Source organism: Mus caroli, unplaced genomic scaffold (assembly GCF_978045245.1).
Source record: "Mus caroli unplaced genomic scaffold, Mus_caroli_1 scaffold_16, whole genome shotgun sequence".
NCBI classification, from domain to species: Eukaryota; Metazoa; Chordata; class Mammalia; order Rodentia; family Muridae; genus Mus; species Mus caroli.
The window spans coordinates 89,053,272-89,066,170 of record NW_028227271.1 but is presented as its reverse complement, the minus strand read 5'-3'; positions in this window follow the sequence as shown (position 1 = coordinate 89,066,170).

The window sequence follows — 12,899 nt, the reverse complement described above, 5'->3', positions numbered from 1 at the left end:
TTTTACATATTGAAAAATCTCCACATTCCTGAAATGAAGCCTACTTGATCATAATGAATGATAATTTGGATGTGTTCTTGGATTCGATTTGGGAGAATTTTATTGAGTATTTTTGCATTGATAATCATAAGGGAAATTGGTTAGTATTTCTCTTTTTTTGTTGGGTCTTTTTGTGGTTTTGGTATTAGTATAACTGTGACTTCATAGAAAGAATTGCATAGTGTTCCTTCCATTTCTATTTGTGGAATAGCTTGAGAAGTATTGGTATTAGAACTTCTTTGAAGGTCTAATAGAATTCTGCACTAAAACCATCTGGCTATGGGCTTTTGTTTAATTGGGAGATTTCCCATGACTGCTTCTACTTCCTTAAGATTTATGGGGTTGATTAGATAATTTATATGACACCGATTTAACTTTGGTACCTGTATCTGTCTATAAAATTATCCATTTCATCTAGATTTTCCAATTTGTTGAAAATAGACTTTTGTAGTAAGATCTGATGATTTTTTGTATTTTCTTAGTTTCTGTTGTTATTTCTTTCTTTTCATTTCTGGGTTTGTTAATTTGGATACTGTCTCTGTGCCTTCTAGATAGTTCGGCTAAGGGTTTATGTATCTTGTTGATTTTCTCAAAGAACCAGCTCCTGGTTTGGTTAACTCTTTGTATAGCTCTTTTTTTTTTTTTTTCTTTTTCTACTTCGTTCACCTCAGCCCTGAATTTATTTCCTGCAATCTACTTCTCTTGGGTGTATTTGATTTTTTTTTTTGTTCTAGAACTTTCAGATGTGCTGTTAATCTGATAGTGTATGCTTTCTCCAATCTCTTTATGGAGGAACTCAGGGCTACGATATTTCCTCTTAGTTCTGCTTTTCTTGTGTCTGAAAAGTTTGGATATGTTGTGCCTTCATTATAGTTAAATTCCAAAAAGCCTTTAATATCTTTATGTCTTCCCTGATCAAGTTATCATTAATTAGAGAGTTGTTCAGCTTCCTTGTTAATGTGGGTTTTCTGTTTGTTTGGTTGGTTATTGTTAAAGTCAAGTCTTAGTCCTTGGTGATCTGATAGCATGCATGGGATTATTTCAATCTTCTTGTATTGGTTGAGGCTTGTTTTGTATCTGGTTATATGGTCAATTTTGGAGAAGGTACCATGAGGTGCTAAAGAAAAAGGTATAATCTTGTTTTATTGTGAAATATTGTGCAGATATCTGTTAAGTCCATCTTATTTCCTCCAATGACATGATACATGAGAATTGATCCCTGTTTGTGCAGATATACAGCTTCTGCCGAGCCCAGAATATTTCTATATTGTTAGGCCTAGGTGTTAAACTTCATGGCCTCCATACAATCTAATCTTCAAAGTTGACTGAGTCAATATGGTATCCCTTGGTTTCTGACTGAATTACTCTGTTTTGCCTCATACTAACTTTAAAATATGTTCTAATCATCTGACTCTGGCTCCTTAAAAACTTGCAATATTTAAAGCTAAGTTATATAGATAATCCTCTGGACCAATCTGTCTTCAACTGTGTCTAGCTTGTTCCCTCTGTACCTTACTTCTTTAAAACTGTCTCAGTACAAATGTCATATGCACACATAACTTTTCTCTCCCTAGTGCTCTTAGTCAGCTATTAAAAAACAATGATTTTATGAAATTCACAGGAAAATGGATGGCACTAGAAAATATTATCCTGAGTGAAGTAACCCAAACACAAAAGAACACATATGGGATGTACTTGCTGATAAGTGAATATTGTACCAAAAGCTCAGATCACCCACAATACAATTGACAGCCCATATGAAGCCTAAGAATGAAGAAGACCAAAATTTAGATTCCCCAATCCTACTTAGAATGAGGAACAAAATAATCACAGGAGGAGAGAGGGGGAGAGACCTGGAAGGGGAAAGGAAAAGGTAGAGAAGGATCAGGTATTGGAAGGGACAGGAGAGAAGTACAGAGGATTAGAAAATTGAATAGAAGCATGTTTCAATGGGGAATGGTGAACTGGATTTAGCCACTAGAAAGTCCAAGACTACAGGGAAGAGCAAGGCTCCTAGGAGCCAATGGTGATTAGTTTAGCCAAATACCCAACAAAGGGGAGATATAACCTGTAGAGACCACCTCTAGGAGATAGGCCTTGTCCCCAGCTGAGGGATGGGGCCATCCCCACAGTTCAAACTTTTTAATCCAGAAATGTTCCTGTCCAAAGGAAAGACAGGAATGAAAATTGGTACAAATACTGATGGAAAGGTTACCCAGAGACTGCCCCACCTAGGCATCCATCCTATCTACAGACACCAAACCCCCACACTATTGCTGATGCACAAAAGCACTTGCTGACAGGAGTCTGAGATGGCTCTTCTCTGAAAGTTTCTACCAGTGCCTGACCAATACAGATGCACATACTCACAGTCAACCATCAGACTGAGCCCTAGGACCTCAATGGAAGAGATAGAGGAAGGACTGAAGGAGCTGAAGGGGATTGCAATGCCATAGGAAGAACAATATCAAGTAACTGGACTACCCAGAGCTCTCAGGGACTAAACCACCAACCAAAGAGTATACATGAAGGAAGCCATGGCTCCAGATACATACGAAGCAGAAAATGGCCTTATTTAACATCAATGGGAGGGAAGGGAGTCTTGATACCCCAGAGTAGGGTTATGCTAGAAGGGTGAGGCAGGAATGGTTAAACACGTGGAGAAACACCCTCATAGAGGCAAAGGGGAAGGGGAAAGGGAGGATGGGATGGGAGGTATGTGGAGTGGTCATAGGGAATGGGGATATCATTTTAAATATAAATGAGTAAAATGAGTAATAAGCATAAGATGCTTTTCTTCCCTGTGCTATTATCTGGAAAGTTTGGTATATCCTAGCTCTAACTCAGAATGTTAAGTATTTTTCTGTTCCACCACTTTGCCCCTCAATTGTACATCACTTTCAAACATGGCTGCTTCCTTTTGCAAACTAATCTTAAATCCATTGCTAGGAATTAAAGGTGTGTACTGAGGGCATGTCTTCCTTCTAGCCAGATCATATTATAATCCATGGCATGTCTGCCACCTGGCCAGATGATATGTATCTTTGGATATGATCCCTTGTAAGAGCAGTCATGTTGGTGGATTAATGTTTCTCTACAATTAAATCCAATTTTTGGTCATTGGTTATTTTGTTAAAATTTGTTTCCCTGCTAATATAGAATGTCTTGCAGGCAGAAAGCATCTATAACTTGCTGAGTTTAAAGCTTCATGGTATAGATGATTATTTTGCTCATCTGATAGTCAGTATAGTACTTGGAAGCTTTATGAACACTTGCTAGTAGAGGTGAAATATGTGTTGGGTTTTAACATCAGGCTATAGATGGTTATTGGTAGCATTGGCAATAGCCAATAATGTTTGAGGTGGGTCTATAGGGCCCTTTGGCCAGTGACTCAAAAGGATATAATTTATGTTATGGGATTTTATTTGGTCACTTATGAAGGCTAATTGAGGCATTGTCTGTAGGATAACTCCATTTAAATTCATTTTATTCCTACATGTTTAATAAAGCTTTTATAATAGTAAGTTTCTATATAATTTTTCAAAAAAACTTTAGTCGGAATTACAAGCAATAGAAAGCAGTTTGTACAAAAATACTATCCTTATAAATGTTATAAAGTATGCCTTACACAAAGTACCAGGTTCATGTATTGAATAAAATTAATAAGTGTACTGTAAAATACATATGTCTTTTTTTCATCCCATTTATCAGAGATTTTTGTGTTATCATATCTACAGAGAAATATAGTTAATGAGTTATAACTTCCAGAATCTTGTCTATAATACTCAAGGGTAATTTCATGGCTATGACTCGCTCTTTTTCCTTTCTTTAAATTGTAACCATAAGTTTTTACAGAGAGGGAATGAAAACATTAGAAGAAGCGGCTCTATGACTACAATCCTTGTTTCCACCATAGTGACATTTTAAGGTAGGTCTCATAGTCTTCTAAACACTAGTAATCTCTCTTCATTAATTCTGTTTTAAAATGTGTTTGAATATAGTGTTAGATAGGTAATGTAGCCCACCTGTAAATTTGCGTAGATAGTTGAAGTCCCTACTGATGTACTCTTTTAAATAAAAGGTATAAGTGGATATAAATTACCATAATGAACCAATGCACCACCTTACATTGGGACATGGAAAAATGATAGTAATAATAGCAATCAATTTAAAACATATTGTATTACATTTTATATAATTCAATATAATACATATTACTGACATATGTGAAAATTTTATACATCCTTTCTAAACACTCAACATTTTCATAGAGAATACTGTTGTGCTCAATAGAAAATGAATGAATTATTTTGAGGCAAGTATGAAATTTCAGAGTAAATCTATAAAACAAGACAAATATGTTGAAATCACTATATTTAATTCTAGCGGTAAATTAAAAAAAAAGAAAAGAAACTTGTATTGAAATCTAGAAATGATACATTTTTTAGAAATTTAATCTTTTTATTCTTTTTAATCATTCATGTGATGCTTTTTAAATAGAAATCAATGAAAAATAAGTAACAGACATATCTTGCTACTGCACAGACTTCATAATAATGAACTTCATTTTCCCATGGTATGTTCTATTTTGGTTCATTAAAATCTTGCTTACCTATGTTTCTTCTATCTAATGAGCAAATTTCCTATTTCACTGAACCCAGAAAGCAATTTATAAACAAATGTTTCATGTTTACTCTTGGTGATCAGCTTGTCAATATTTAATATCACCATGGAAAAGTAAATGGGTATGTCTATGAAACTAGATCTGGCTTGTTAAGGTTGGAAGTGGGCAGCAACATTCTGTGTTGAGGTGCTGAACTAAATAAAAAAACAAAGAAAGGAAGAAAGGAAGAAGGAAGAAAGAAAGAAAAAAGAAAGAAAGAAAGAAAGAAAGAAAGAAAGAAAGAAAGAAAGAAAGAAAGAAAGAAAGAAAGGCAACCAACCATTAGCCTTTAGTGAGATTAGCAGCATCTTTCTCCTACTGTCATCTTTTCTGACAAGATGGGGTATATTCTCTGAGACTGTAAAACTTGGTTTTGTCTGGATTTTGTTAAATTAAAGAGACAAATAACTAAGAGATTTGTTTGAGTTTTATTTTTCCTATGAAAATGTACTTGCTTATAGATATTTATGTATAAATTTATGAGACTCGTTTGCAGAAAATAGAACAAAATAAATCAAGACAATTTATAAAATTGTAGACTTATTTAACTCTTCAGAAAAGTAACTACTAGACACTCTGTAAAATGAATACCTGTCAAACACTGAGGTCATTTTAAACATATGTGTATATACAACATATTTAATATTAAAGGATGAAAAATGATTGGACATTGTATTCTATATTTTAAAACAAGTGTTACTGAGCTAAGCCAAACTAATCATGTGCTTATAAAAACTAGAACACGCCTAATTAACCTGATGATCAAACCTAACTCAAACATGCACACAGTTTAAATCACCCATGGATATGTCCAAATGTGAGTACAGTTTTACTAACTATATGTATATTAACACATACTAGTTTTATAAATGCACACATACACACACATGTGTACACAAACATGAAGAGCTACTCTGTGTGCCTGTTTAGGAAATAACTCAACGCATTTTACTCAAGTATTCAGAAATTTGGGGGTTTTTGTACAACTGTGCTTCTTTCCTTGTAAAGGGATACAATCTACATTTGATTAAGATAAACACAGGAACTGTCAAAGTGCTGGAGTAAGACAGGGCTTTTAACTCAATGATTGCTGTCAATCACTGCACATATTCACCTTTTCCTCTGAGAATTCCAACGTGATGAAACTCAAGGTAGCTGTGTGGGTCTTAGCCATTTTTATCCTCTATTTTTTTCATTGTATTATACTTTCAAATTTTATTTTTCATGAAAAGAATGAGAAAATAGATTTATGTGTGTATATTTAGAAATTGGAGAGCGGACAAATTTGACAGCTCACATAAGCCACTGAGACTGCCTTAAAGAGCCATTAAAGTCATCTGTTTTTACAAGGCAGTTAGTCACTCTTGCAAAGAAGAGTTTTTATTTTATTGAAAACACCAGTTTCTTCCTACAAACGTGTACACTTCAGAAATAATGGATTTGGCAGATCATACAGATTTCATGATATAAATTGGACACAGTCATAGTCTATTTTATTTATCATTTTGTATAGGAAATATAATTATAAAAATACTACTTATAGAGAAATCTAATTAAATTACTATTTGGCGTAAAATAATATACATATGAAGAATTAGAGAATAAAATCTATATATCAATAGGAACATCCACAAAGAATTTCCCTACAGTTACGTAAATCAAAATGGCAAAGTACACTTCCTCAAACTTTCTGAATTATTTCATCCTAGCTAAGACCCAGAATGATGAAGTTTAGCCCCAAAGGTATTCTGTGGAAAAGCTATAAGCCATGGAAAATGGAGCTTAAATTCAAAGTGCCATCTCAGAGAGCATAATAAAAATAGATTTTCAGTCTGCTCCAAACACAAATAGTAATGCCATAAAATATGAAATATTGGGAGTATGGTATTGCCATCTTTAATTTTTATGGTGGAGTTTTTCTCAGATCTTGTCCATGCTAGAAAATCATCTTATATCCTGTGAAAGTCACCAACTTTTTCCAGGGAAGTCTCAAAATAGAACACAGTTAGAATGATTTTTGAAGATTTGTTATCCAAAATAATTTAAAATTAGTTACCAGAAATAATTAAATATATCCTTAAATAAATAATTGTATCAGAATATAATCAACAGAGATAGATACAGGAGGAAATTTCAATCTATTGCATGATCTAGGTTCATATACTTAAATGCTTAGAACTAGGTTAGAAGTAGGATTGGGTCTACCAGTAAGAACTATATTCAGAAATTAAGCTCTATTTTTAGAGAGGTTATTGTCAGTGATTATAATCAGTAAAATATTGGATTTATTAAATTATGTTTCTTGTGCTCAGTTGTGTATGTTCTCTTGCCTTTTTTGTTCATGAACATATGTGTATGCATTCATTTATATTGTTTGTGTATGTGAATGTATGTCTCTGTGTGTTTTCTTTTTATATCATCCTATTATTTGCTTTTTGATATTATACATTTCATCGCTTCTCGTGGCTAAGATCAAGTGTGTGATATTATACATTTCATACAAGTTTTATCTGCCCACAGGCTATATTATTAATATTAAACCAACTTTGTTTTTTTATTCTATACTCACCATACTCCAACCTTTCCTGTCATCTAGTTTAATAATATACAATACAAATGAGTCATATTGGCATTAAATGGCATTAATGAACATCTACAGTGGGAATCAAAAATAAGGAAGAAACAATGTGTAGTTTCCAAGGCTTCAAACTATCATGATTCAAAATATCAATAATAACAGCTCTAACACCTAGTTTACTGTAAAACCTATACTTATTTGTGTGTGTGTGTGTGTGTGTGCGCGCGCGCACGCACACAAATACACACAGTGAAAGGGTAAAATGTTTGTTCCTCTGGAAGAACCATTTTTTAATGTGTGTCAATGAAGTAGGTAAGTGAATTCCAATTATGTGCCAGTATTTAACTTATAATCTACTAGTCCATCAAAAATAGAACTGAGGGACATGGTGCCTGAAGGGACCATTTCCTGTAGCCAGGCAGCACTCCCAGTGGAGATATAGGGACAGAAAACTACACACAAAACCTTCAACCCAAAATATGTCCTTTCTACAAGATGTACAGGGACAAAGATGGAATAGAGATGGGGGGAATGTCCATCAAATGACTGGCCCAAATTGAGACCTATGCCATAGGCAAGAAGCCATCCCTGACACTGCAAATTATACTTGCTATGCTTGTAGACAAGAGCTTAGCATAACTGTCCTCTGTGAGACTCCACCCAGCAGCCAATAGAAACAGATGCAGAGACCAATAGCCAAACATTTAAAACTCTTAATATCAGAAATAGAGACAAAAATCACACTCTTGAATTTCACTAAATATGAGTAGTTTAATTTTCCTAAGGTAATCCTGCAATGAGAAGCATAGTCAAAAATGGACATGCTCCTGGAAGTGAGCTCAGTAGCTCATAGCACTGTCTTCCATTCCTAAGCCCTGGATTAGATACACAGTACTCATATGCTATGTTTATGATTGGATTTTAAAATACTGTTCTCTCTCTCTCTCTCTCTCTCTCTCTCTCTCTCTCTCTCTCTCTCTCTCTCTCTCTCTCTCTCTCTCTCTCTCTCTCTCTCCCCCCTTCCCTCTCTTTCTCTTTCTCCCTCCTCTCCCCCTTCCCATTTTCTCTCCCCCTCCCTCCCCTTCCCATTTTCTCTCCCCCTCCATTCCTTCCTTACCTTTTTCCTTTCTCCTTCCTTCCTTCCTTCCTTCCTTCCTTCCTTCCTTCCTTCCTTCCTTCTTTCCTTCCTTCCTTTCTTCCTTCCTTCCTTCTTTCCTTCCTCTTCTTTCTTTTCTTTTCCTTTCTTTCTTTCTTTCTATCTTTCTTTCTTTCTTTCTTTCTTTCTTTCTTTCTTTCTTTCTCTCTCTCTCTCTCTCTCTCTCTCTCTCTCTCTCTCTCTCTCTCTCTCTCTTTCTCTCTTTCTCTCTTCCTTTCTATCTCTTTGTGTAACATGAGTACCACTGTGTGTCAATTATAAGGGGTTATAGAAAGACGGTAACTATTTTGTAAACATTTTGGAAAAGGAATCTTTGATTTCAAAATGATGAAAGAAATCTCAAGTCAAGAAAGGTATTGTCCTGCAGGTGGGAGTAGTTTTCACATATTTCAATAAACAATGCCCTGGAGATGCAGATATGGAATTGTGCCTTAGATATCAATGTTTAAGTTAGAAGTTTTAAAAGTCCCATACTGTACCTTATGAGCTAGCTGTAAGTGTAAAACCTAAAATAAATGACGGACACCATGAAATTAAGGAATCTAAATAAAAAGATAAGCATGTTTATGAACTCTCAGAGACTGAGGAAGCATGCACAGGCTCCACATGAGTGCAACTGGAACTGAAATAAATGGCAGCCAAGAGACTAGAAAAATTGCCTATTATACATCTGACAGAGTATTTAGATTATGCAAAGTATTCAAAATATGAACATGAATTAAGTAAATAACTCAATTAAAATATGAACATGAATTAAGTAAATAACTCAATTAAAACTTTGAGTATAGTGCTAAAGAATCCTCAAATGCTGAAACAAAAAGGCTTGAAAAACATCTTAAAATGTCAAACATCTGTAGGCATCAGGGAAATATAAATTAAAGTTGTTTAGGGATTTCATTTGATTACAGTCAAAATAGCTAAAATGAATTAAAAAAAATACCTGATATGCAAAAATTATAGGAAAAGGGTAAAACTTACTCATTGCTGGTGAAAGCACATATTGGTAAAACCTCTCTGATGATCTTTGTAGAAGTCACTTAAAAACCATAACAGAGACTGCCCCACCTTGGGATCCATCTCATCCACAGACAGTAAACTGACACTATTGCTGATGCCAAGAACTGCTTGCAGACAGGAGGCCAGTAGGGCTGTCCTCTGAGAGTCTATGCCAGTAGGTGACTAAGACAGATAGAGACACTCACAGGCAATCATTGAACTGAGCCTGGGAGGAGGACCCCAATGGAAGAGATATGAAAGACTGAAGGAGAACAATAATACCAACCAACAAAATCCACAGAGCTCCCAGGGACTAAACAACCATCCAGAAAGTATATATGGGTTGGTCCATGGCTCCTGCTACTTATGTATCAGAGGACTGCCTACTCTGGCATCAATGGGAAAGGACTTGCTAGGTGCTTTGGAGGTTTGTTGCCCCAGAGAAGAGGGATGCTAGAGGGGTGAGGTGGGAGTGGTGGTGGGTGCAAAGAGGAGGCGTAATCGAATGTAGAGTTTGTGAAAAGAAGACCAGGAAGGGGGACATTTGAAATGTAAACAAATAGAATAAATAACAACAACAAACAACAAAACAATAAAAACAAACAAAAAACCCTGACTATATATTTACCACAGAATCTAGCAATTAAATTCTGCAAAGCCCATGTCTTCTCCTACAAGGCCATGCCTCCAAATCCTACCCTAACAGTTCCACTAACCAGATACCAAGGATTTAAGTATATAAACCTGAAGGGGCCATTTGAATAATAACAGGTAGTAAGTAAGGGATGACCTTCATGTATGGGAGTACTGAGGAACTCCCCAAACTAGGGAAATAGAAAATAATGACATAAAGGAACTGTAGTGATTCAAACGAGAATGAATCCATGTTTGAGTAGTAGGTAGATCTGTTTGGGAATAATCTGAAAGTGTGATTTTGTTATAGGTGGTGTGATACTGGCTGTAGGTTTTGAAATCAGAATATCTGAAGGCATTACAAGTATCCCTGCTCTTCAGATCTTAGCCTTGTAGTTTTGGGTCAGATACAAGCTCTTAGCTACTTCCCCATTGTCATACTCGCATGCTTGTCACCATATTTCCATCTATTGTGCTAATGGAATCACTCTCTGAAGTATAAAGAAGCTCCTTATTAAATATCTGTTTTATAAGTTGCTTCCTAAAATATATGCATATATAAAACATTTAAATGGAGCTACCATAAAATAGGAGAGAAAATGACCAAATAGATGTCACATGCTAACAATAAAACCCCAAGTAGGAGAACTTGGTTATGTCTATTCGAGTCATTGGTCAAAGTGTTTCTATAGAATCCACACCTCCTAACTCCACAGGCCATTCATAATGCTGTTGTAAATTACATGTTGGATTTAGAGTGTTCATTGTGACTATGTCTTGGTATATGCATCTCCAAGTCATTCACTGAACCCTGATTACTACACACTGTAAACTGATGCTTGAAAAACTGGGTCTATTTCATTGAAAATATCTGCAGGACATTTTTAAAGCTAAGTGGCTATTGTGAATAGCATTACAAAATATTTTCTGAAATGTGGACTATTTCCTAGCTGCTATAACCTGGAATATAAGCTGGAAATTATATTATTAAATTACAAGGTAGCAAACTCACAATCTGATACAATCCCTCTTTGATTCTAAGTGCTGGCTTTGCATCCATACAATTGTTACTTTAACTGAAGCCAGTAAAATTATTTTAAAAATGTTTCAGTGATGAAATGTTTACATTTGTATTAATAGCTGTATACCCTAGTCTTGAGGAATCATAGGAAATAATAGGTGTTTCCTCTTACTCCATACCTGAAAGTTTGCTTAAGGTAATTTTGTTTCAATACCATTTTTAAAGGTGTCCTTGTGTTCTTCTCTATGGGCTGGAAGCAAAGAAGCATTGAAATGCTCTTCCCATCCAATTAATAGGCTTGTTACACTAGCAGAAAATTTTCATGGCCACTTCTAGTTCTTGGAGAATGCTACAACTTGTGATTTTCGAAAAGCAAATGAAGCAAAATCTTCTTTTTGATATGATGGGAGATTTAGTTTCAATACTAAATTCTTTGTGTTAATTTAATATGATTACAAGGATTAACACATTATCACCTATTTAAAAATTTGAGCAAGAGCTACTATAATTAGAAAACAATTTAGGGATCAGGGAATTCTGCAACCGAGGGCTTGGAAAGAATTTAAAGAGCAGAGTGGTTGGTGAACACAAAGGATACAAGGCCTTCCAACCACAAGATCCACTTAAATATGACTATGACAGTGCAGATAGGACCTGCATCTACTCCAGCAGATGGTCTCTCATAGCCCCATCCCTAATTCAGAAGCTATCTTCAATTAATAGACACTTGCAATTTAAAAGAAAAAGCATTATTTTTTATAAAAGAGGCTCACTGGGGAACAAAGTAATCTTAAGGGTAGTAACCAATGAGTATCAATCTGCTTAGCAGAAGAAAGTCAACAGAAAATGAACACTAAGCCATATTTGGACTTTCTTTGTCTCATAATATTCTGTTAGGAAAGATATATGTTTTAACCTTATAGGTCTTTGGTTTTATACATATATATATATATGTATATATATAGCTTTGGAATTTTGTGTTTTGTGCATCTCATGTGTGTGAATGGACTTGTGTATTTCTGTGTCTATATATGAGTTTTTTCTTTCTATTTAGTGCTTTTCTTTCTTATTGTTTTGTTCTATTATAATTTGTTTTATTTGATTTTATTATTATCCACTAGATGCCTATTTTATTTCAAATGAGAGCCATAAAGTAAATGGTTTCAGATGACAAGGGAGATGTGGAGGAAAAACTTTAATTAAAAATACTGTACAAAAAAAAAAAAAAAACTATGGTTCAATGAAATATGATTAATTTAATTTAGAATTACTTAATATTATACATAGAACGTAACTCAAATATACCTTTATTTTTTCACATTTTTTATTAGATATTTTTTTTATTTACATGTGAAATGCTATCCCGAAAGTCCCCTATACCCTCCCCCTGCCCTGCTCCCCAACTCACCCACTCCCACTTCTTGACTCTGACATTCACCTGTACTGGGGCATATAAAGTTTGCAAGACCAAGGGGCCTCTTTTCCCTATGATGAACGACTAGACCATCTTCTGCTACATACACAGCTAGAGACATGAGCTCTGGGAGTACTGGTTTGTTCATATTGTTGTTCCTCTTATAGGGTTGCAGACCCCTTCAGCTCCTTGGGTACTTTCTCTAGCTCCTTCATTAGGGACCCTGTGGTCCATCCAGTAGATGACTGTGAGCATCTACTTCTGTATTTGTCAGGCACTGACATAGCCTCACAAAAGACAGCTATATCAGGGTCCTTTCAGCAAAATCTTGCTGGCATATGCAATAGTGTCTGCGTTTGGTGGCTAATTATGGGATGGATCCCGAGGTGGGGCTGTCTT